Source organism: Crocodylus porosus, unplaced genomic scaffold (assembly GCF_001723895.1).
Source record: "Crocodylus porosus isolate Cpor-Errol unplaced genomic scaffold, CroPor_comp1, whole genome shotgun sequence".
NCBI classification, from domain to species: domain Eukaryota; kingdom Metazoa; phylum Chordata; order Crocodylia; family Crocodylidae; genus Crocodylus; species Crocodylus porosus.
The window spans coordinates 12,241,464-12,254,509 of NW_017728915.1; the positions used below are offsets into that span (position 1 = coordinate 12,241,464).

Consider the following 13,046-nt stretch of genomic DNA (forward strand, 5'->3'; position numbering starts at 1 on the left):
CTACAACAGACCTACCAGCTGGAGGAAGCTGTGTCCAGCACTGTTGAGGACCACTGTCTGTATAGTCTATGGTCAAATCTCCGAATTGATTCAGAGGCTTTTGATTCAATTTGGACCTTTTAACAGGTCTCTCGATATGATTCGGATTTAGAGATTTGGCTGCTGAATCAGGCCGTATCTCCTCTGAATCGAATCGGGTATCAAAGCTTCTCACAGCTCAAATAACAACAAAGGCAAGTGCCTGAAACAGCTGTGACATGGGGACAGCAGTGACCTCCGGCTGCCACTGGTACAATCACATGGCTGTGGCAGCAGTGTTTTTTTCTGTTCCACTCCCCTTCCCTCCAGTTATAACGCTACCCAGGTTATACTACCGGTGCTATGTAAATGTTGCTAAGGCCCAAGGCTTTTAAAAATATAAAGTCACCAATTTGGATTAAAGCAACAAGTAGAAGCCAAAGTGCTCTGGCCCTGCCTTCCCAAACAAAAAGCTCTTCATCATTCAATGTGTGGGTTCTCTCTCCCTCTACATGCCTTTCTGAAATAAGAGGAAGCTCAGCTTTCAATCCCTGCCTTACTTTACTTTAATATGATGTTCAATATTTTATATTCTCTGCATGATGAATGTTAATATAAAAAGATAAAAGAAAAAGATCTTACTGGATTGTTTGGGAACTGTCTCAATAAGGTCATGAAGACTTCTTCACAGTCATTACATTACAAACCCCTGAAATACAAGCTTTGTAATGAATCTTAACTGTGGCACAGCTACTAGACATTGCAGAGAAACAATACCATAAAACTGATAGTTTGTTGCTTCCTACTATCTTTGCACTGAGCAGTTTCAGCAGTCTTTAGAAAAATCCAGTAGTCCTTATTCCCACTGAAGGACAGTGATTTGGCCCTTAATGATTAAATGATGAAAGAATGGGAGAAACTTAACTCTCCATTCTGAACTAGGTATATGGTGTCTATATGGAACCTTACTAACTTACATACACATTTGTAGGTTTGGAATGTTAGATACACATGGGAAGAATATAAGCAAATGTTGTACTGATGTCATAACATTTCCTTTAAAATTATTTTCTGAATATGTAGAGAATTGAATACTTAACATGGATTAAAACAATAGCAAGTTGTTAAAATATTTCCTTTTTCCAAGCAGAATAAATTATGTGGATGTAAATTCAAAACAAACGAACAAACAAAAATAAATAAGATTTGCCTTATCTTACAAATGGAGGTTTAAATGTATTATTTACCAATAGAAACTACAATGCAATACACAACTGAATAAACATCTTAAATAATAGTATTCTTAAGCTACTGACAGACTAATGGACTCTTCCAGGGAAGGAAAGATAAATGGACTATCCCTATAAGATATCAAGCACCTTTTGAGAAGTACTGTTGTCATCTTTGTATGCATTATCATTTATTACCTGCATTATAGGAATACGAAGGGATTCCAGCTGAAATGATGGTCCCATTTCGCTGGGTGTCATACAGACACACAATAAGAGACATCCTTAAAGATATTATAATTTAAACAGAAATGACAGGTAGGGATTTGAGAAAGAAGAGCTATCCAAGGTATACAGAAGACAATGATTTACAGAGAATTACAACTTCCTGAGGTTACACAGGACGCAAAATTTTTATGGTAGCACAAGTTGAGAACAAGCCAATGTTCTAGCCCAGTGGTCTCCAACCTTTTTAAGTACCAGTGCACTTTTTGAATTAAAGTGCACCCCAGGATCTACCGTGCACCACCCTCCTCCCCACCCAGCAGGTCAGTCTGTGGGGGAGGGAAGGGTGGAAGATCAAGGCCCCCTCAGTAAGGGAGGGAGTGGGGCAGAGGCAGGGGCAGGGATGAGTGGGGCGCTGGGCTGGCCAGGTGGTGGGAGGATTGGAGCCTGGATGGTTGGCAGAGGCCATGCCAGCAGAGGCCTGAGGGGCACATGTTCCCCCCAATCTGTGTGTGGGGCAGAGGCGGCTGCTGCTGCACACTGGGCTTTGTGCCCCACGCCCCACTGCAGCTGCCACAGGAGCGGCCCAGCCAAGTAAAATCGTGGCACTCAAGGCCACTGTCCCACAAGATTGGGCCCCTGAAGCCCCAGGAACAAAATGGGTCTGACCCTGTGGGACAACAGCCCAAATAACATCTGTAAATGCCAAGGAAGTGGATCAGCTGCCAGGACAGATCCCAGCATAACTGATCCTGCTTCAAAGACAACTTTTGTTTATACCCATAGGAATCACCTAGGCTAAAAGCAGACACCAAGTTTATTCCAGGTCTAACTGTCCCAGGTTTTGACCCACAGAATCATAGAAAATTAAGTCAAAAGGGACCTCAGAAGGTCATTTAGTCCAACCCTCTGTTCAAAGCAGGACCAGCCCAAATAGATTCTTCCAGCCAGGGCTTTGTCAAGCCTGGCCTTAAAAATGCAAGGATAGAGATTCCAGTTTCTCTGGTAACCTGTTCCAGTGCTTCCCTCCTAACGAGAAAAATTTTCCTAATATCTAACCTAAACCTCCCTTGCTGTAACTTGAGACCATTGCTGCTTGTTCTGTCATCTGTCACTATTGATAACAATCTAGCTTCATCCTCTTTGGAACTACCCTTCAGTTAGTTAAAGGCTGCTATCAAATCTCCCTCTCAGTCTTCTCTGCTTCAGACTAAATAAACCCAGTTCCCTCAGTCTCTCTTCATAAGCCCCAGCCCTCTAACTATTTTCGTTGCTATCCATTTGACTCTTTCCAACTTTTCCACATCCTTTCTGTAGTGGGGGGCCCAAAACTGGACAAAATACTCCAGATGTGGCCTCACCAGTGCAGAAAAGAGTGGAATAATTAATTCCCTAGATCTGCTGGCAACACTCTTACTAATGCAGCCCAGTATGCTGTTGGCTTTCTTAGCAACAAGGGTGCTGCTGACTTGTATCCATGTTATTGTCCACTGTAACCCCTAGATCCTTTTCTGCACAGCTGCTGCTTAGCCAGTCAGACCCCCGGCTATAGTGGTGCATGGGACTGTTACATCCAAACAGCAGGAATTTGCACTTGTCCTTGTTGAACTTTGTGCAATTTCTTTTCACCCAATCCTCCAATTTGTTTAGGACACTCTAAATCCTAGCCATATCCTCCAGTGCTTGGTATCATCTGTGACCTTGCTGAGGGTGCAATCCATTCCAACTTCCAGATTGTTCATGAAGATATTGAACAAAACTGGCCCCAGGACCAACCCCTGGGGCACTCCACTTGATCCAGCTGGACTCCTTTCCCCCTCAGACTGGCCTTCTGGGGGATCCTGCCCATCAGTTCCCTGAGGGAGTCAAAATCTACTTTTCTTAAGTCCAGAGACCATACGCAGCTGCTCTCCTTTCTTGCTTTTGTTAGGATCCTGCACTCAATCACCTTGTGGTCACTGCTGCCCACCTTGCCATTCACTTCTACATCCCCCACCAATTCTTCCCTATTTGTGAGCAGTAGGTCAAGAAGAACGCAGCCCCTAATTGGCTGCTCCAGCACTTCCAGCAGGAAGTTGTCCCCAACTTTCTCCAAAAACTTCCTGAATTGCCTGTGCAATGCTGTACTGCTGTCCCAGCAGATGGCAGGGTGATTGATGTTCTCTGTGAGAACCAGGGCCTGTGATCTGGAAACTTCAGCTAGTTGTCTGAAGAAAGCCTCATCTACCTCATCTTCCTGGCTGGGGGGAGGGGGGGTGTCTATAGCAAACACCCACAACATCACCCTCATTACTCTCCCCTCTAAACTTAACCCATGATAGTGCTCCAGTCATGTGAGCTATCCACCAAGTCTCTGTTTTCCAATTGCATTATAGTTCCTTGATTGTGTGAGGACTTCCAATTCTTCCTGCTTGTTTCCCAGGCTCCATGCATTTATGTACAGACACCTAAGGTGACTAGCTTGCACCCAAACAGACCCAGGACAATCACGTATACACACAGCTTGAATAGAAATTAACTTGGACAAACTTGAATGGGGGGCAGGTGAGAAAGAAAGTGTTATCTTGGTACTTCATGGACACTTCTCAGGTATTTAAAGGCCTCAGAATTTTCCCAGGCCTCACAATAAAAGGCCTGGGAAAAATCCAAAGTCTGTTTTTAACTTAATAGGGCTGGGAATTAAACACAGAGCCACTGTTCAGGCCATGAAACAGGATGTCCTTCTTCATCTCCAGTGAAGTCTCTTGAAAGCTGAAGGGACGCAATATCTTGTAAGTTCAAGGCAACAGAAATTTTACTTCTTTAGTAATTCATTTTATTAGGCCAAACACTTCTGTAATGTACAATGTTATAAAACTATAGTTATTCAACAGACTTCAACTGAATTTCTAAGAACAGGCATTGAGAGCAAAATTAGGCTCCTAAATAGCTGGATTATTAGAGATGATTAGCTTTGTAACGAATCCTAACTAACTTCAGGGGAGTTCAGCTGAACAGGAGTGCCTCTAGATTTACACCAATGCTGGAGTAAAATTTGGCCTGTACAACTAAAAAGGATTTGTTTATTATTAAGCTTTTCACTTTGTCTATCTCATAAACATAGAAAGTGTTACCATCAAAACACAGACACTGGAAGACATTTTATATACACTATTAAAAAAAAAAAAAGTAAGATTGATATAATTTTGTTTTATGTCTTTTTGCCAAAAAGAAAATATGGCTTTAATAGACGTTTACATCTGTATGGTATTACATACATGTAAAACAGATGTAACCTAATTACATTTTCATTTAAATTGCTAAATAGCTACTTAAGTAAAAAGCTAAAATAACATACAAACAACAGTTACTATAATAATAAGTGTACTTAGAATTAAATGAAAAGGATCAAAGCTGCAGCATACAAAATTTGAGCTGGTCTTTGAAAAAGATACAGTGACATAACAACGCTGTATTGATTTACTCAGTAATTTAATGTCTCTATGGCTCAGCCAGAAGACACGTCTCCATTAGACAGAGACACATGGAGGGAAATCCATAGAGTTTATATAAAGACTTTGGGTTTCATGAAGATTAGATACACTCTACTAGAGATTATCTAGCAAAATCCAAAATTGGAATTAGAATACCGAGGCAATACAATCAGCTTGATTATAGTTTTTAGACAGACCTGTCTGGACTGGACTCAGGAATCATGTCCTAACAGTGAAATAGGGGAACACTTATTTTTAGCACAGAACTGAAGCCCTTAGGAGAGATAGCAAATTTATTTAATCTTTCTGTATGCAAATGCAGCATGTCCAGCAAAACTACATTTTTAGACCCTGACACAAAGTGCCAATGGAAAAGACTTTCATTGACTTAACTAGGCTTTGAATTATTCCCAAAGGTAGGGAGATAGAGAAAAAAATTGAATGAACATTCAAAATAAATTTAGCTTATAGAACTAAAATGTCAAAGACAGGATGATGTCACAGAAAAGGACAAAATCTTGCATTTGTGAGCATCATCTTGGTAAGTTGTAGTGCACATGGGCATGTAAGACCATCACTAATTGTCATATGCAAATGTACGCTGTGGTACGCACAAAAATACATAATTTTTATCCTAGTAGAAGTTTGCAGCTTTCCTGCTAGCTAAAAACCACTTTAGGAAAACTGCAAATATGTATATTTAAGTTGCTGTGAATCCTTCTGTTTATCACTGAGTCAGAATGTTTTTTCTGGATGTGTTTTGACTTTTCATTTTTATAGTACTTTTCAAGCATTTCCTTTGTCACTGGCTACACTTCCTGAAGGTGGAGAGAAGATATTATAATCCAGAATATATATTTTCTGTAACACAACAAAGTAACTGTTTTTGACTAAAAAAAAAAAAAAATCTCAGCTTACTATACACCTTGTATTAGTAATGTTCAATTAGCTTCATGCTTTTACGTGAACTACAGTATTCATAAAACAGTTAAGTTGATTCTTAGAGGGAATAAATTTTAAAAGCCTGAATATATATAAAATAGTTTCTTGTTTTAAATGAGATAGCTTTGATTCATAAGACTAATTATTATTAAAGAAAACATCTTTATTGCACAGTAATACATGTGAGGATGTAAAGTTTATTTGTATACTGATTATCAAAATCTAAAACTATTATTGATCTCACTGTAGATAAGGAAAAAATGCAGAAATGTTTTCACTTGTAATCATTAAAATTTGAAGAATTCTTCTAAAACGGGTTTAAAAATATTTGGGGGGGACACATTTTCCCAGCCTCTTAATTTTTTTTTAATTCACTATGATCTTAGCTCCTTCAAATGAAAAGGGTAGAAATTCCCATGTTTTAGACAAAACGTGAAGTCAGTTTCTCAGCCACAAGTGATCACTGAAAATCCCACGGAACTTTCTGAAAGTGTCAAATATCTAGTGTCAAGTTAAAAAGTCAGGGAGGGTGGGTGTACGTTTACCATGATTCCCAAAATGGCTGCATTTCATAGCCAAGGAGGTTGTGCTGGTTGTCTTAGTAAACTATTTGCGGGGAAACTATGGGTAAAATGTTGGCTGTAATGCAGCCAATGGAAAATTCCCATTGATTACATTCTGTGTTGTAATATGTAAATCAGCTTCCCAGTATTGTACAGAATTGAGTGACTTAACCTGAAACAACATTTGTCCATCTCCAAACTGCTGTTCCCTTCCCTTAAGATCTTAACTGGGACAACCCAACTGAAAGAGTGGACTATACTTGTGTATACACTGGAATCTTTACAGGTGAAAACTGTGCCATCCCTGTGTTTAGGGGTGTGCAGTGCATGATGAATCCTTCATTTTCATAGTCTAAGAAAGGCTTTTCCTTGTCCCTTATCAAGTTTTCATTTCCTTGGTAAATTTTCTTCATTACTCAATACGTTAACTAAGCTGGAGAGAAAGGCTTTGTAATAACATGTTAGAGTTGGTTATGATTTTGTAGCAAATTATTTTTGTATTAGAAAAGAGTTATAGATGTTATGGACTAACTGTTCAGAATAGCGCTGAAGCAACATTCAGGTTGAACTGACACCTGTAATATCTACAGGCTGCTGTTTAATGCAGGTCTTAACTAAATTTCAGCCTTCACTTGGCATGAGGGAAACACATAAGTGAAAGAGTGGACATATAAGCATTGCCCCACTCAACAAGGAGAAAAGAAAAGGAAGGGATAATGAAAACAACTTTTGCTGCTTTAATTCATTGTGATGCCCCAATAACTGGGATAAAAGTAGTAGCTGTTCAACAGAAGGTAAACTAAATATATCCAAAAATATAATTAGATTAACAATATTGCTGTTTTTCCCAAGTATTTAAGCATTTCTTAAATGTGATAATCTAACCAGTTATTAAATCATATATTAAATACCTGGGGTCTAGGGCGTTTAGTGTTGTCTTTTTCTTTTTAATAATGATCTAATTTCTCTCTTAACATAAGACATTTTAAGATCACAACATTCATACACCATTCATAGATTAATATCTAAATTTGATAACCATTTGACTGCTTTAGGGATAGCTGCATGGATTGATTTTAGATTTCCATTAAATGATCTAACTGGGCAATTGTTCACTATGTGTTGCACCATCTGAAAAAATGCATCACAATCACAACCTGGACTCTCTTTGATTCTCCATTTATGGTGTAGGTGTCCACATTTTCCTTGAAGTGTCCACATGTGATTCAGAGAGGACCAAATCTTTCTCAGTAGGTCAAATCCTTGCTGGGGGATTGCAGGGTTGCTAATGATGTATTTCTGCGGCAGGTTGGTATTTGCCTAGGCTTCCCTCCATTGTTCTTCAATATTCTTGTTATCATCATAGAGCTTCTTGGCATATTTCCAGAAGATTTTTCTAGATTTGAACCTACCCGGTGGTGGCACAGTGATACCCTTATTGATTGGGAGGTCTGGGTTACTGATGGCCTGATGGTATTCCCTCACACATGTGGCATTGCAACAGAGCTGTGGGGGAGCAATGGTGTTCTTTTTAGCATTCCTGATATAATTTGCATAGCTGCATTTAACTGTGTATCAACAATCTTTGTGTGCACAGTGTTGTTACAGACTGGGGAGCGATATTCTGCTACAGAAAAAACAAGTGCTAGCGTGGCCATTTGAAGTATGGTTGCATTTGCTCCTCATGTTGTTTCAGCCAGTTTATGCACAAGGTTAACTCATGCTTTCATTTTTTTAGCAACATGCAGTAGATGTTCGTGAAAGGTGAGGCTCTGATTGACAGTTACGTTGAAGTATTTTGGGGAACATCTCATGCTTAACCTCCTCTGCACAGAAAATGATGGTGAGTTTCTGGTCGGCATGGGCATTGTTTAGATGAAATGATGTGACGACAGTTTTCCTTGGATTTGGGTGGAGTCTCTAACATGCAAAATATTCTTCAAGTAACTTGAGGTCTTTGCAAAGATGTCTGGACTTCAGCCTGAGTCCTTCTTTGAGTAGCAAGCATAGCTGAATTTCTGGCTGGCAGTGATCTAATAATCTAATGAGATGCTAGTATTATTCCTAAAGCATTTTGAAAGGAAGCATGAATATTAGTTTTCATACCTCACAGGTGTGTTCTTTTGCATAGGCATGTACACAGACATGGTGCAAAAAACTGTACACATTTACAAACACTTCTACAAACTCTCCCACTACCACTTCATAAACAGCTTACTTTTCAATAGAATTATTTTGCTGGCTCTACAGCAATTCAGAATGACAGTAGTTGGACAGGTTTCCATTGTATACTTTTCTATTATGTATCTTGGAATTTTAATCTTGAATTACAGGAAGGCAAATTCTAAGAAATGGCAGAATTGATTCTGAGGTTTATTTCTCAATAGTTCTTAATGCAACAGAGTAAGTGGAGTGAGGAGCAGAAGCTGCGGAAGTTATTCAGCCCTCCTATATAGTCAAATACATGAACCTCATACATCAAAAACCTTGTGTGTGATGCAGACCAACCCCAAAAGATTCTGAGCAATTTCAACTCCCATTTAAGTCAATGAGAGTTGAGACTGCTCAGTGCTATTTTGGGGGTGTGCAGCACTTGTGCAGGGCATATACAACTGGAGAAAATTCGCATTTAGGGTTTGTATTATCTATATTCTTTTTCTGTGCATTGTTACAGTTTAGCTCTTCCTTGCTTTTTATAAAACAGCTCACAAACCATTCCAAGAGCCTTCCTGCTAGTTTTTAAAGCAGATGTACAACATACAGAATTCTTATCTAAAAACACATTTTCAGTCCAAAGCAAGGGTCTGGTAACCAAAGGTCAGCATCTGCTGTTATGACACAGGTCTGCTTCAGGGGTATGCAAAATGGCAAGAGGTACTGTACTGAAGTTAGGCACAACTCTTCACTGTACACAAAACACAAAAGAGAAACAAAGCCACTGCATCACTCAAACACCTCCACTCTAAGTGTGCATCTGTACCTCATGTCTAAAGGGAAATGGATCTGTTTGCCTGACTGGCACCTTCCTGTTGCCCATGGGACACAAGGCTTCTAGCTGATGTTGGCCAGAAGAATGCTGGGGTGGCACATGTTCCTAGTCCCTGCAAAAGCACTTTGTACATTCATGCTGGGTACAGTCCTTCCTGGTTAAAGTCAAATCAGAGTCCTCTGGCACCCCAGCATTTTGCAGCCCTGGGTGCTATGCTGTCTGCTCCAGGGATCAGGGCTGGCCTTGCCTCTCTGCTTTCTAACTGGAGCAGTGAAGGCTGGCTAACAAGGGAGTGGAGGGGGCAAACCTGGGGGAACGCAGCCCAGTCTGCAACCTGGGGGGACTGCCCTCCCAGGCAAACCATAGCCAGGGCCTGGGGCCAGGGAAAGGGGCTAAACACCATTTCCTCGACTCAAACTTGGACTACAATCCCAGAGTTACCTGAAGCAGGAAGAGGAAGTGATGAGCAATTCTACCGAGTCCTCTTGTTGTAAGTCTGGACTGCAAATCCTAGAGACCTCGGGGACAGCGAGAAGAGAAAGTGAACACACAGCCGGAGAGCCATATACTAGCGCCCCCGGCTTCTGGCCTGAGCCACTGCAGGCATGTGGCTTCACTTCTGTTTTAATTTAACCTGTGCATTTTGGACTGCAAAGACTGAATTCATTGAGCCAGGAGCTTTTGGGCTGTCTCTACCTAGCCAATATGGTCCTAAATATACTGTTGTGCATGTTGGTGTTAGGGAGATACTGATCCATTGCAAAGACATGTCATTTACCTTAGTGAAGACACTGCCATCATTTTGTTCATTTTTAGGAAATTATCTTAATTAAAAGTAACATGATTTAACTTGTCAGGGAAATGCTATTTTGCTGGTCTTTTCTGTGCAGTTCAGATGGAATAAATCATCTTTCTGGAAACTTCCATTTTGCTCCATATAGGGAAGCCTTGTAACACTATTTATAGAAAGACTTCGGATCTTTTGAAACAAAAATGAGGTCTGTATGTTGTTTCAATTGGCAAAAACAACACAGTAGTTACTTTATCATGAATAGCTCAGTGTTTATAGTGATAGACATTAAAACAGTGACACTTCTAAAAAGATGAACAAATCTCTGACCCTGTTTTGAAATGCCAACACACTCCAGTGTTTGCTTTTTTAAATATTTATTTCCTTCATAAAATATCTATGTGCAGATCTCAATCCCTCAGCAGTGAATATTCTTATTTTCAAGTTAGCAGAAGCTCTAAAGTAATATGATATTGTAATACAAAAATTCAACATTTTAAACTTGCAATGCCTGAAACCTATTGACCTTGTACTAGATACTAGCATCAGAATCAGCATCATAAAACTCCATACACACTCACCCTGCCACTGTGTCAAGAAACGCATGCACAAATATGGAAATGAAAATGTTTAACTGAAGAATTAACACAAAATCATGTTATACTCCATCTTCTTTAGAAAAAAAAGTCCCTTAATTTTTAAACTGAATTTTCAGATTACATAAGATGGAATCTGACATAAATTAATGGCTGCCTAGTGTAAATGTACGAGCTTTTGTTTAGTTACCTCTAGTCCAGGGGTGGGCGAAATGCAGACCATGGGCCAGATGCGGCCTGCCAGGCCATTATCTGGCCCGAAGGCCCCTAAAAAATTTAGAAAATTAATAGTTATCTGTCCCTGGCTGCCTGTCATGTGGCCCTTGATGGCTTGCCAAAACCCAGTAAGTGGCCCCCTGCCTGAAATAATTGCCCACCCTGCTCTAGTCTGTTCATATTCATTTTATTTTAAGTACAGAAAACATTACCAAAAACATTTTTTTTTGAGTCCCACATCCATATTTCCTTTCTTTTCATGTAAGGTTATCTTCTTCACATTTATGTGATATGGATGCTACTATCATTTAAGCCCATGGCTCTGAATAAAAATCCTTGAAAATCAGGTTTCTAAGTGCCATTAGAGTAGGATTGCTTTTCTTTCTAGATTATTTTCCAGACCAATAGGAGAAATCCTGCCTGGCAGAGCGAATCGCTAACTACCAAGAGAAACATTCCAATTCCTGACCCAAGCTGTCTTTCCTTATATAAGTCCAATCCTCCAAATTCAAAAACAAAGCAAAACTTCTGCAGGAAACTGTCACTGTTGTTTAACTGGTCAGCAAGAGTCTGTATCACTCCTCTTTGATTCCATTTTCTTTGGGCTAATAACTCAATTCACCTTCTGCGTTCACCTGTCCATCTCTCCTCCCCTCTTAACACATCGTACTCTACTAATAAGCTCCTCTTTAAAAAGGAGCCATGCCCTGGTGTCTACCATTCTCACTAAACCACGCTAGCTCTACACCTCCTCTTCAACTACAGCTCATACTGTGTTCATTTCTATAGCCACTGGACCTGCTAATTATTGTTGCTTCAATTCCTCTCCTCAACATTTCTTTCCAGATACTTTTGGCCTAGCTTTGTCTTTTTTCTGTTCCATTGGACTTCCTCTCACCAGTCTTTCACTGCCAAAATCTTGCCAACCACTCCAATCACTTTACTCCAAAAGTACCTCACTGACCACTCAAGTCTTTTCATTGGGTCCTTCTCCCATACCTCATTCTTTGTCAACATTTCTCTTCATATACCTTAGTATTATATTACTATTGCATACGTAGTGTGGGTAACTTCTTAGTAATCTGCTGCTTAACCCTTCTTACGTTCCTAAATCTCATGAGATTCAACAAGGCAAGGACAAGCACAATCTCATGGGGTTCAACAAGGAAAAGTGCAAAAGCCTGCACTTAGGATGGAACAATCCCATGGACCGGTATAGGCTAGGGGCTGACTGGCTGGGTAGCAGCTCTGAAGAAAAGGACCTGGGGTTTACAGTGGACAATAAGATGAACATAAGCTAGCAGTGTACCCTTGTTGCCAAGAATGCTAAGGGCATACTGGGCTGCATTGGTAGGAGTGTTGCCAGCAGGTCAAGAGAAGTGATTATTCCCCTCTCTTCAGCACTGGTGATGCCACATTTGGAATACTATATTCAGTTTTGGGCTCCGCACTACAGAAGGGATGTGGGCAGATTGGAGATAGTCCAGCAGGGGTCAACAAAAATGGTGAGGGGGCTGTTCAACAGGACTTATGAAGAAAGACTGGGGGAACTGGGCTTCTTTAGTCTAGAGAAAAGAAGCCTATGGGGGGATTTAATAGCACTCTTCAACTACCTGAAGGGGGTTTGAAAGAGGATGGAGCTAGACTGTTCTCAATGGTTTTCATAGATTTCATAGACATTTGGGCCAGAAGGGACCTCAGAAGATCAAGTCCAGCCCCCTGCCCAAAGGGCAGGGAGTCAGCTGGGGTCATAGGATCCCAGCAAGATAAGCATCCAATTTGGATGAAGGTGTTCAATGGAGGTGCTTGAACCACCTCCGATGGCAGACTGTTCCAGACCTTGGAGGCTCAGACAGTAAAGAAGTTCTTCCTTATGTCCAGCTTGAAATGGTCTTGTAGTAGTTTATGACCATTCAGCCTCATCATCCCTTGGGCCCCATGGCTCTCAGGCTTTCATCATAAGGTCTGTTTTCCTGACCTCTGATCATGCGTGTGGGTCTTCTCT

At 40.5% G+C, this 13,046-nt stretch overlaps 1 protein-coding gene and 1 long non-coding RNA gene across 6 annotated transcripts in view; both read right to left on the minus strand.

Moving 5' to 3' along the window:
- The window catches only part of LOC109310514, a 20,948-nt gene extending 18,128 nt beyond the window's left edge, over positions 1-2,820 (minus strand). Inside the window, exon 1 of the long non-coding RNA XR_002101230.1 lies at positions 2,810-2,820. This is a non-coding gene — a long non-coding RNA (uncharacterized LOC109310514). The remainder of the gene's footprint in view (positions 1-2,809) is intronic.
- FTO (FTO, alpha-ketoglutarate dependent dioxygenase) overlaps positions 1-13,046 on the minus strand; it is a 423,074-nt gene that overhangs the window by 138,017 nt on the left and 272,011 nt on the right. The gene's annotated exons all lie outside the window — the stretch shown is intronic.